This window comes from Acanthopagrus latus, chromosome 7 (assembly GCF_904848185.1).
Source record: "Acanthopagrus latus isolate v.2019 chromosome 7, fAcaLat1.1, whole genome shotgun sequence".
Lineage (NCBI taxonomy): Eukaryota > Metazoa > Chordata > Actinopteri > Spariformes > Sparidae > Acanthopagrus > Acanthopagrus latus.
In genome coordinates, this window is record NC_051045.1 from 8,485,260 (window position 1) to 8,498,135 (window position 12,876).

At 43.3% G+C, this 12,876-nt stretch overlaps 1 protein-coding gene and 1 long non-coding RNA gene across 6 annotated transcripts in view; one reads left to right on the forward strand and one right to left on the reverse strand.

The window, feature by feature from the left end:
• Nucleotides 1-12,876, forward strand: part of camta1a (calmodulin binding transcription activator 1a) — a 287,515-nt gene that overhangs the window by 91,790 nt on the left and 182,849 nt on the right. The window lies entirely within an intron of this gene.
• LOC119023203 lies at nucleotides 1,170-3,345 on the reverse strand. Of its 2 annotated transcripts, XR_005076200.1 has the most exons (4): nucleotides 3,156-3,345; nucleotides 2,664-2,704; nucleotides 2,122-2,305; nucleotides 1,170-1,401 (listed from the first exon to the last, which is right to left on the reverse strand). It is a non-coding gene; the product is annotated as an uncharacterized LOC119023203 (long non-coding RNA). The 2 variants fall into 2 exon arrangements; XR_005076199.1 differs by having other exon boundaries at nucleotides 1,170-2,305.

Genomic DNA, 12,876 nt, shown 5'->3' on the forward strand with positions numbered 1-12,876 from the left:
TAAGTAAAGTAGCTTTTTCCATCACAGTCGCGGCGGGGAAGACGCTGACAGGGAAACTCTGCTGACATGGGTGGGAATCAAAGATAGTTACGGGAGGGGGCATAATGGTGGTGCGTGTATGAATGTGCGTCTGCTTAGTGGACCCATTAGAGGACTAACCACCCTAGATGCAGTGTGGATGAATCATGGCCATGACACCTGGGTAAAAGAAAGTGTTAATTTCCATATTGTGCACACACCATAAGTACGGTTTCAAAAGCCTAATATGTCTTGGGTGAACTCTTAGATGAGTGCGTCTATGATGCATTTTCTTATGTGTTTTATCATCCGTCTCTGCCATCCTCCTAGCCCATTAGTGTATGGTGGTGTCTCGTAGTGTGTGCATGTTGCTTCCGTCAGAGGGACTCTGTAGGATCTAATGAGGCTAGGCTCCCAGCCATCTCCGCAGCCTAGCCTTACTTACCGGAGAGGGCTGGATGAACACAGGGCCAGGGCAGAGAGGTAATTAGGCAGGGAGTGGTGGTCAATGACGGGCCGCCCCACACCCCGGGCCTCCAGCCTCCAGCTGCTTTGTGCGCTGTGTGGCCCGCACAAAAGGGCTGATGAGGAGGCAGGCTGACCTTCAGGCCTGGCACACGCTTCCAAGGGTGTCTACAAAAAACCTGCTGAGCCATTGGAGCTTCAGCTTCCCCTGTACACATCCCATACACACCTTCTACAGCAGCTACCTAATGCACATGCTTCTTCTAAACTTTAAAAATCTCCCAACCCCCCAAACTACTTGCAGAGAATTTGTGGACTGAGGTGTGAATACAAATCACCATTTCGCCTCAGCTGCTGGTAAAGTTTTCCCGAGCTCGTTCTTCTCTGTTGTTCCTGTTTTTTTACACTTTCATCCGCCCAATCTATCCTCCGCTTTCCCTCCACAGCAGACTACATTAGCAAATGGCTATGTCAACTTTCCGTCCCTGACTGTGTGTCCAATCCAATACTGTGCAGACAAAGAGTAATCACTGCATGGAGAGGCAAAAGATTTATTGCGCTGCTGTTTGTATTGTTGTTGCTCAAAAGTAAATTCTCATGCACAATCGCAAAATGAATCATTTGATCTTTAGCATCAGACATGTCGTCGTTGGATGTGGCTGTGACATTGGACAATTTATTCCCTCGCAGGCTATAAAGCTGGCCATGGGCGGACAAGCATCTCTCTTAGATGGGCCACATAAAGGCCCAAGACCCAATAAAAGGAATGTCACAGGAAGTGCACTGAATGTCATTAATAATAAATCACAATTGTCGGAAACTGACCTGGCAGCAAGGATGGATGTAGAGGAAACCTCGGTGAGGAGGGAGAGCACCTCTATTTATGTCAATCACAGCCTCGAATCTGGCCTTTTATTACTACGAGAAGCAATTAACCTTTCAGAAAACAGTGTCACTCAAGCACAGACAAAAGAGCATTTTGGAGATGTTCAACAAGTCTTGAGACAAATGACTTTGATAAGGTTGGTGTTAATGGGCAACCTGCAAAAATGAGAGTAAAGTTCAGTTCCCTTTAAAGTTGTCCTGCAATATCCCTCCTTCTCAGTTGACACAGCTCACAGTGGCTCCTCCTGTCCTCTGTTTTCCTTGGAAATCTTATTCAGTTAAAAAGTTATAACCGTTTGTTTGCAGTGGCAAATATCAGAAGGATGTAGATGATAGCTAATAATTTTGGTAGCTTCAGATGCGGTCAGTGAAGCATGAACTTGGCCCAGCACCAGAAAAGCAGCATATGGTATCTTAACTCAGCAGGTGCTCAACTTTCACCTCCATTTTCGAGAAGGCTGCGTTATCCTTGGAGTATGAAACTTAAACAGTAAACACAGACTTTTAGGGGGAATAGTGAGAAAACAACATTTGAAGTACATGTACATATGTGCAAGTACCAATCCAGGACAGATAAGGACATGCAGAGAGACAGACACACATTTAGTACACACTCAGTGCATCGTGTAATTTGCTTACAAAACTCTACATCTTTGTCACTAAACAGCTGGGCCCAGATGAAGTTGGGCTATTACACAGCTCATAAATAGATTTAAAACTAGGCTGGGTGGAGCAGCAGGAGGGACGGCTCACAGAAACAGTCGGTGTGTTTCCATCCAAGTGAATGTATTTCACGTTTGCTGGCGAGGTCAGTGTGGAGGAATGTTTTCGGCTCTATGTGTCTTAATTGGAAAGCTTCCGGACCCCGGGGTTAGCACACCTGCTCCTCTATCTGTGGCTGCAGTGGGAGACTCCTTTCCAAAAATCCAAAATGAGCCTAGAGGGTATATGGAAGTGTGGGCATGTGGGCGTGTGTGTGTGTGTGTGTGTGTGTGTGTGTGTGTGTGTGTGTGTGTGTGTGTGTGTGTGTGTGTGTGTGTGTGTGTGTGTGTGTGTGTGTGTGTGTGAGGGAGAAAGAGGGAGAGATAGAGAGAAAGAGAGAAGAAATTTAAAAGGAAGTCTGGTAGATGTGTGTATGTACACACTTCCTAAACATCCAGTGCAGTACAAGCAATTTGGGTGAGATTGTTGTTTGGCTGAGGATCAAAAGATGAAGAAAGGTCGTGCACGCTGTCTGAAGCTTACAACTAGAACATTTTATGAGCAAAAAGACTTCATTTTGATCCCACAAGTACCTTCTTTAGTGGAGCCTGACCGATCACTGGCAGAGATTTTCCTATCAAAGATATATAGCCATCAGCATATATATATATTGTATATATGTGCCAATAATACATCTTTTTCTATTTAACTTAATGTAGAAAAAAAGATGCTTATGGTAATTTACAATTGATAGATTCCCAGCGAAGTTTACTGTTTCAATACACTGATCTTATTTTGAATAATAATTTTAACTGTCTAATTTAGGCCCCAAAAGTCCAGTACTGGTTGGACTCTTCTTTAGGTCTGCGAACCAAATGATGAGCTTACTTACTATGATTAGATTACTAAGCAGCAACAGATCAATCTAATTAGAAATGGCTAGAAATGATACTATAAAGTTGCATTTGTAGAATGATAAACAGCCGTAATAAGAGATAAATGTGTACATAAGACTTAAGTAGATCTATTTTTAAAAAGGTGAGTGGCCAATTAAATAGAAAAGAAGAAAATAAATATGTACATACATAAGAATCATATGCCTGGTTATCTTGTTGCCATAAGCAAAAGTATCCAGCCTGGAAACGAGGATGTTCAATTCCTGTACACATGCAGCTGATGCTCAGCAACAGTGTGATGACTGTCATTCTTTTTAAAAAAGAAACGGATACTGTGAAATAATTTATGTTTGTGGCAGCCTTGATCCTCTCCTCAAAAACTGGGTGTAACTAACAGCCAATTGTGTGGACTGAAAGGAACTTTTACATCATACAAAGGAATCTGAAAAGAAAGAGAAATGATGATTCCAAGCATTGGATAAAGGAAGCTTTTGAGCAAGCCTTGAATAAAAGCTAGTCAGATCTGCTGATGAAAAATATAAAAACGATGAAGAAATGTTCTGTGACTTTTTTTCCCTTCTTTTTCATAGGACTCTAAAATGATTCAATCAATTTCTGTTAAACACTGTTATATTTTATCATATCCTTTGTAAATGTTTTTATTCAAAAGTAGCGTCCATTCATAGTAGAAATGCCATCGAGTCTATTATACAGATTTTTAATTAGATTCATCTCTTATTATATTATGATGAGTATTTATTTCAAATAACCTTGACGGCTGCAAAACAAAAAGAAAAAACTGTTGCTGCTCACTAATTAAGTGACCTCCCATGTATTAGAAAAGGGCTTTGTACACTGTTAAGGACACTTTTTTTGTTTGCTTTTGCCCTGAGAGTGGATTTTCATCGGCACCTTTCTCTCAAGACTTTTACAGTTCAGGTCGTCTTGAGATGGGTGCAAAAGTAAAAGGCAGGACTTTCCTTACTGCTCTGACCCAGGCTGTGGAAAACACTGGACGCATTTATTGTTTTTGCCTATGCTGTAGTGCAGGACCAACATGCTCTGATGCGTTAGCTGTTCCCTGCAGGTTTATGGATGTTTTGGCCCCGCAGTCACCACTCCCTTAAAGAGGCTCTACTCTGAGAGATTAAGACTGCCAAACCTTCACCTCTCCCTCTCCTTTTAGAGTAATTACGCAATTCTGCCTCTCTGAGCGAAGAGGGGGAAAAGGCACTCAGATTCATTGAATGCTAATTCAAGCAGGAAATTCAAAAGGGATCTACATATTTTCACATTATGTGTACAAGGACGTGGTGAAGTAAAATAATAGCCAAATATTGTGAAGCAAGGAACTGTTTAGCCCAAGCAAAGGCTTCTCCCCAACAAAAGAACAACTGCAAATAAGGTGGGTCTTTGAGGTCAGGGGAGACATCAGTTCACAAGGTCTTGTTTTATTTTATCTTATTTATTATGGATGAGATGGAGAGGGAAACTGTTGCACAGCCTGGCAGAGCCCTGGCAAATATTTTGGCATCTGGATCCTTAACATTTCATGAGATAAGATGATGGAGACTAGGCAGACGATGGACATCATGCAGAGTTTCCCTTGTATTTGTGTCTGCCTGTTAGATAGATAGCCCAATTCATCCCTTCTTCTATGCCATGGACTTGTCATAAGACAGTCCTCTTCTCCTTTTTGAGATGCATAGAGGGGCAGAGAAAGCTAGTGGGCTGGCTGAGGCAATTAGGTCTATTATTAGTACGACAGTGGAAGGATTGATGCGCACAATAGTCGGTGTGTAAGCAGAAAGCCCGGCTACGTGAAGGAAATTCTAATGGTGAGAATTTCCTAGATTATATGGGCCTTCATTAACATTTTCACACATGGCTGCCTAACAAATGAGAAAAGAGCCCTGGCATACCAGCAGATTTATCACGTGCACACAACAGACCGGCTAGCTCCTTTTCCCCCTCTACGGTGCAGAACACACTCTGTACCACTCTCACAGCAACATTAGCCATGGGCACTTCGGGTGTCTTTGCCATTTGTATAATGGGGCAGCAGGACTGTGATACTGTTCCCTGCTACATAATATATAAAGGTACACATTGTGTACCTGGCCATCCCTTTTCGTTATGTTCCCTAGATAAAACAAGGCTGGTTAATGATGAGGGCCTGGGCTGTCAGTGCTGTTTGTCAGATTTTCCCAAATGCAGAGACCGGGCTCTCCAACACAGTATTCTGGACTTATTCCTAAATTCTCTATTCCCTGCTTTAATTTGGCATGAATTGTCCCTGTTAAGAACTGATACACAGGCAGGCCTCTTGCCTGCAGGGCAGGCCCACTTGAATTAACTGTGTTGCACACTTTACATTCTCTGCTCCCTGACATCTTGAGAAATGTTCCCCGGGATCTTTTTTTCCCACAGAGAAGTTCATTAGAATGACAAATAGCATCCTGCCATAAAGTGGAAAACATCAACACTGCACAACAGAAACTGCGATCTGAGGGAAGTGACATGCAGGGAGGGAAATGAATTAGACTCCATTTGATTCTATGTGATATCAGTAGCCACGGCCTCACCGTCCTGTCTGTTTGAGGATTCTGCTGACTCACTTCTGTTTTCTTTTAGATTTTCTGCTCTCTCCATGCGTTGGAGTTGGGGAGCTTTGTGTTCCTTCAAGTTGGCTGGCCCATGGGGCTTATTCTTTTAGCTTAGAACTAACATATTTGATTTAAGTGATCGGTTGGATGATATTGAGAGAGGTTCTGTTTGAAGAGTTGAGCCCAGCTCTCTCAGAGTGGTCTAATCTCCTCAATCTTGCAGTAGGTGCCATGTCAGCAGCAGCTCAGGTTGGAGGTAGAGTAGAGAGGTCAAAGTCGTTCTCTTCACTCAGCTTGTTTTGTGGATCGTTGCATGAATGACCTGTTGCCATGAAAAAGCCAGCAGCTCAGAGAGCTCTTCCCCTCTTCATCCTCTTCATGGTTGCCCTGGCTGTCTGCCAACCCAGCCCTCCGTATCAATAATGAACGTTTTAAAGAACAGCTTAGGCAAGTGCAAGCCTACCTAATGTCCTTAAGACAAAAGGAGATATTGCCATGGACAGGGGGGCTAGAAATCAATTTCCCATTTGCCGCTTTAATTTCAGTGAGATGGGCGGAGAGATTAGGGCCGAAGGCACCTGTAAGCCCCCTCGTTGATGAGCTTTACCTGGGCCTGCTGCACTGACTGGCCTGACCCCCTGGCTAATTAAAGTTCTCAAATTGATCCACAAACAACATGATACAGATCTGTCCTTTACCACCCTCAGCAACACGCCTCATTGTGGAAACTGCCCCATAATGGCCTCATAAAACAACAGTTGTGGTTGTTGCTTGACATCTATGCTGCCATCCATTAGATTGCCTTATTTTTGATTATGGTGATGTTCACAATTAGATAACACAGCCAATAGTGGTGCCTCTGTCTGCAGGCGTTTGTTTATTTATGTTTGGCTGCACACATGTGATTGTGATTGATGTCAATTTTTATTATTTTGGACTGACTGGATGGACTTAATGCCAGGTCTGTCTCACAGAGACGGCCCTTTTTATAGTGTAAATCTGGTGTTGCTCAGCACTAAACTCAAGTATAGCTGTTTATGTCGGTTCCAGTTACCACTAATCGTATTCAGAAATGTACCGAGAAGTACCATTCACATGCATTCAGGATGTTAAGAACAGCGAACATATAGTAACTGCTTGCAGAAGGTGAAATTGTTTTCATATGTTGAACCTGCAGCAGAAACAATTTGTGAACACATCATTAACATATCACTTTTTGGTTTGATGAGGCAAAGCTGTTAGCAAACAGTAGCTAATTTATACATTCAGCAGTTACAGAGCCACATTGTTGCTCCCTTTGAGCCATGTTTCTGTCCACCTGATCAGTGTAGGTCCAATCATCACCCTTACTAATTCTAAAGGGGCTTCTGTCCTGCCTGTTTGTGTGTGTGTCTGCTTGTCTCCGTCACTTTCTGTTTAGACACAACTGACAAATATGCAGAATAAGTACGTAATTTAAATAACACAGTTACAAACAGCAGCGATAGTATTCCTGATAAAAATAGAGTGTACGGGCAGGTTATGATATTTCATCATGCAGGAAATAATCGAGTGCATTGCAACTTCAGGAACACAGCAGGAAAGAAAATCAAAAGATTTGGGTAGCCTGGGATGCATATTTCATCATTTACCACAATCAGATCATTTATATCATGTTTAAAATATAATTTACATCATTTATAATAGATTATCAGTGTGTTTTCCTTCCAGATTCGCTCATGGCATGCGGTGAAAACAGATGCCAAAATGATTTCTTTAGACCGCAGCTGCGAGTGCTCTGTCTGAACGGCACAATGGGTTAACATGAGCACTGAATGGAAGCAGGCACCACTTCTGCCTACTCTCCGTCCCTGGCATTATTTTCCAAATGATCAGTGTTTAAAAAATCATCCTCAGTCATAAAATATTAACAATTAACAGTCAAGAACTTGCTTTGTGGTTCTATGAGATTTGACTGAAAAGTCTCCATGGAAACATGAGCAAACAACTGAACAACATTGTCATCCGCTTCTGGAGGGGAGGAGATATTTGACACCTCTGCTTTCCAACATTACATAATAACTATTTACATTTATACGTCTTTTATTTTTCTTTTCTTTTTTTCATGCTCATACATTGCAGCAGTCTTGTCTGTCTATCATCACACGCAATCGCACACACACACACAGCAGTGTGGTGATGAAATGGACAGCGCAGAAGAAAGATAGACTGAGATAAATAAAAGGTAGAGCGGAAAGGGAGCGCATTGGGTGTTTGTTTTTTTTAACTAAAAGGAAAAGATACAGGATAATGTCATGAACAGTAAAAGGGTCAGTAAAAAAATCAACAAAATTCTTACAGTACACATGGTCTGTTGTAAAGGGATTGAGTGTGGAGATGGGCCTGTACTGACATTAGATTTGCAGTCTGAATTACCTGTTTTTTTCCCAGATTGCACAACATTTTAATATGAAGTGACAAAAAAATAGGAAGAAATAGCCAAGCAGGGATTTGCACTGCCATTATTACCGGGCTGTTTAAAGCTGTGCCTTTAACTAATGATGTGCTTTTGCTCTTCTCCCCGAAGTATTATGAAAGAATAGCCGCTCTGTTAATTTGTTGATAAAAAAGTTAAATTTCATATAAATTCTTCACAATTAAAGTCCTCTGATTTTTTATTTATATAAAAGCTTTTATTTAAAAGCAGCAAAACCAGGAAAATTCGGGCTTTTCCTCAGCAGTAACTTAACAGTAACCAAAGGCTCTCATAACATCTCTGACTTAACACAGTTCCTGAAACAGCTGAAAGCGAACGTGATGAAACAGTAAAATAAAGTAGATATCTGAAAGAAAAAATAGGGACGCAGGAGAGAAACTGAACTTCAGAACATGGAGATTCAGTTTAAAGCTAGAAAAGTGCTAAGAGTCGAACACAGACACTTTAAAAAATAATCTGAACAGTCTTGCAAGTGCAGCTCACGTTTATTTAAAGGGTAGATGGGGGCTTGTCACGCGTTGGCCACAATGGCAGAACATCACTGCAGCCTGCTTGGTGGTGGGTGCAGTAAAACTGGGTATGAAAAAAGCAAATCGGCGTGGCATGGTTTGACTCAGCTCGGCAGTGGAAAAACCCCATGTGATGGTGCAATGTAAGACCCCAGTGCTTACGGTAAGAAGTCAATTTGAGATACGGGTTGTTAGGACAACGCAAGGGGAGGGTTCAAGACTTGATCGCAGATCGCAAACATTTGACTCCTCAGCCCCCACAACCTGTCACAGGCACTGAAAACATGGTCGTACTCCTCGTGTTTTTCATGTCACACACTCCTTGTCTGTGTTTTGGCCAGACAGCCTCTTTCTCTTCACAGGGTACAGTCCCTCCTAGACAGCCTTGCTGAGGTAGCATTACATTTCATGTCACACTACTAGAGTCTGAAAGTCCCCCACACGTTGGTGGGCTTACACTGCTGTGCCATGCGTTTGCTCCTGCATTTCAGAGCAGTCTCGTGAATGTAGCACAACTCTGTCCTTGACTTTGTTTGTGTAAGGACTACAGGAATCAAGCACAATTTAGAGCTAGAGAGCAGTGTTTTTTCGTGAGTAGAGTTTGGCAGAAGTAACATAAAGTTAACACAGACTGAACTTGGTCTAGTTTTCTAGCCAATGAAATTACATAATGGCCCATCTTAGTAGTCATGTGCTTTGCTTGGAAGAAGAAGTTATTTTTAGCAACCTGCATGTTGCCCTTCCCTCTCGTACAGTGGTTGTCGGCTCCATTGTGGTGAATTTTTAACAAGGGCCTTTTCCTAAGCCCCTCGGAGGAGTTAATTAAAGTGATAGAGGCTAGAGCTGATGAGCCACACCACCCTGACCTTGAGGCTACGCTTTCCCCACCTCCCCACAATTATACCTGCATAATCAGGACATGCATGCACACACACATCCATGTAAGTACACACACATACACATCGTTCAGACAGCCCACAGGACCCCAAGCCAGAGTCCCAGCCACATTCTCACTAGTCCCAGGGACAGTGAATAACCATGGAGCTGGAGTGGTCTCTACATGCGCGGAGACATTATCGCAAGAGGGGCTACATTGTTTTGTAGAGATGATTTTTATTTTGCAGCCTGATAATCGCAGCGGCGTTCTATGTTTGTGTCTAGGATTTTCCTCCTGTTCTGTGTGTGTATTTCTCCCTGTGTCTTGCTCCCCCCCATCACCTTTCCCCTCGTTTCTCTGCCTCCCTCTGTGTCTCCATGTCTCCCTGTCTCCAGTCTGACGTTACGGCCTCTGTGCAAAAGAGGAGACGACTTGGTATTTGGTGATGTGGTGCATGCAAATGATCTCTCTGTCAAGGCTGCTTATTCTAATATGACAGCGTAGTGAGTTATCTGGTCCGCTCTATATTGGCAACCAGATCTGCAGCTGCCAGCTAGAGGGCTCAAATGTGTGTGTGTCTCCTTGTGTGTGTGTGTTTGTGTGTGTGTATGTGTCATCATGCTAGACAGTCCGAGACAGCAAATAGATGAAGACATGCAAGGGAGAGAAGCCAGTCAAGACAGGCGTCATATAAGCAAGAGATGGGAAGATGGCTATAAAGGAGAGCGAGAGAGAGTGTGTCTTCCCAGCCCTGTCCCTTCCTCTTCTACAAGCCCCCCTACCCGTCCTAGTCCTCCAGTGTTAGTGCTGTTTAGTAGAGCTGTCTCTTTCAAGAACGCCATCTAGACATGAATAAAGAGAAAATGAGGAAAAAAATGTTTTGGCGAGAATGGGATGTCACAGCAGATAAGCATCACGAGCTGCTCCATATTTATTATGTGCAACAATTTGACTAACCAGAGAATTTAGATTAATAACATTGGGCCCCGGGAAGTAATTTCCTTTTTGCGAAAGTGATTTACATGGCGCATCGCTAAGAGAACAGCTCTCGCAGGCCTTTTTGTTGTGTCAGCTAAAAATAATGACATTTAAAGTACCAACCAAGGTTAATAGGCTTCCTCTGTGGTTATGAACTTTTTGTGCCTGCCCCTCCCTTTGTTCTCCCAACGAATCGACCCACTGCTTTTATAGTTTCGACATCCACACTCACAGTAAACCACCTATCTCCTCATTACCATAGCCTCCCTCAGACACCTTTTTTACCCGGAGCCTACCCTCATGCACAGAGATGTTCCTGCAAGGGAGTAACTATGGCCGTAAGGTTGCAGCTTAGCTTTGCAATGGGAAGGTTTTTGGACCATTACCTGAGATATTGGTGTAATCACTGTGCCATGGTCCAGTTGAGCAAGTAATTACACATTCTCTTGGAATGAAACCTCGAAAAGTAAATGTTTCTATAGGCAGCTGCCAACACAGTTTATTTAATCTTTTCATAGTAAAACACAACTTTGCCAGAGGGCCGGTGGAGTTATTTGACGTCAGAATGCGAGGAGTCTACTGTACTGTACCGAGGCGCACACTGGCCTTTTCTGAGTCAGCACACACAAAGCAGCTTAAAAGAACTGCATGGAGCTTACTGCACAGGAAGAAGTACTGTAGCTACAACTCCTACATTACTGTATGCTCTGTGTGTTTGGTTGGTATGGGGTAGTGGGCGGTTAGGTGCTGGGGGGCTGCTAAACTTCTCTATCTCCGGCAGTAAAGCTCCTGCCTCGGCTAGACCGGCCCACACCCGCCCACTCCCATATTTTGGATAGATCTATTTTTGATGTCGGGTTCCTCCCTGTGTTGGGCAGGTGTTTTTAATGAGGTGCGTCCAGCATCGCAGCCAGTCAGCAGGAGGGTAGCGTTATTGATAAATCATTAACGTCGGTGGAGAAGGTGTGGAGGAGTTGTAGCTTGCTCTCCTCCGGAGATCTGTCTTACTGCTGAATATTTCATCGGCACACAGATGTGCTGCTGTCTGTGTAACTGCTCGTGGCTCCTCAGCTCTCTGCCATTACGTAGCAGCATTAGAAGCAGTAGTATCCCCACACCTCAACCACTAGAAAAGTCAAAAACAGGTTTGATAAAGAAATTGCTGCACCCACCTCGGCCCACCAGCCACCTCTGCAATGCTCAGAACCCTTCCCACACTTTGCTAAAGTATATGTCAAGAAGGGCAGCTGCCTACAACACATGCCCCTCGGTAGGCAGAAAACAGCAAACAAATCTGTGTCATAACAGAAAGAGGCGTATTTGAGTTTTACCCAACCGTGGCGATGCGGCACTTCTAATGCTGCAATTCCATTAGACTTATCTCCAGTGGGGGAGACAGAGAAACGACTGCTGAGTCAGACCAGAAGGGGACAGGGATTACTTATTCCCCATGTCATCTGTACAGAAGCGTGTAGTTCATGTGCTGCTCCTTATCCCCTGCTTCCCTCTCACCAGCGCTTACTCTCCTGTGATGCCATCCTCAATGCACCCATTTGTCTCAACTGTGTAACACTGCCACCTCCTGTTTGGGAGCCCTGGGGTGCCAGCAGGCATGGCCAAAGTGCGGGCCGCTTACAAGGAACGTGGGAGGAAGAAAAATGAAAGAGGGAGGAGCAGAGTTGATAGAAAAGGAGAGAGAGGGAGGTAAAGAGTGTAAGGGGAAACAGGGAGGAATATGGGGGAAAGAGAAAGAGCGAGAGAGAGAGAGAAAGAGAGAGAGTGAAAGAGATCTCAGAGCTCACCCAGCCCTGATCAAAGAGCCGTCTCCCTAATCCTCCAGCTTCAGCAGTCAGCCTGTCTCTGAGCATTTCCAGTTGCCGACAAAAAGGAGAGGAAAAACACTTGCGGCTAAACTGCCCTGAAGTGCTGCTATTTTTACTTTTTCATAAAGGCAAAAAGTGAGACCCCCTGCTGGGGCTTTGCACAAGGACCGGGCAAAATTAAAAGAACAAAGCACAGAAGAGTAGGGAGAGATATGTATTCTAATAGAGCCAGCCATACAGAAGATACAAAACCACCTCTTTTTACAGTTATATGTATATGTGTGCATGTAATCTAAAGAGCAGCCAGGAAGACTATGTTTGCAAAACCGTATGCGATTTCCACTGTAACCAAAACTGGGCATGTATACGTTTACTGTAATGGATGATGTCTGCGAAAGATTGCATAAAGTTGCCACTGTTGTAGCTATGTCAACAATACTGAGGTACATTTTATGTGTTGATAAAACCTATAGAGTCCTCCCATATCTTGATATTTATATTTTTTTCATATATATGTATATTAATTGTTGGACCTAGAAACAGGCTGCGGGAGCCTAACTGCATTATCTACCTGGTCCCTTTTGTCTAAAAATGAAAATTAATTTTTGTTATGTTTCAAATGGGTGTTGTAAACCATTACT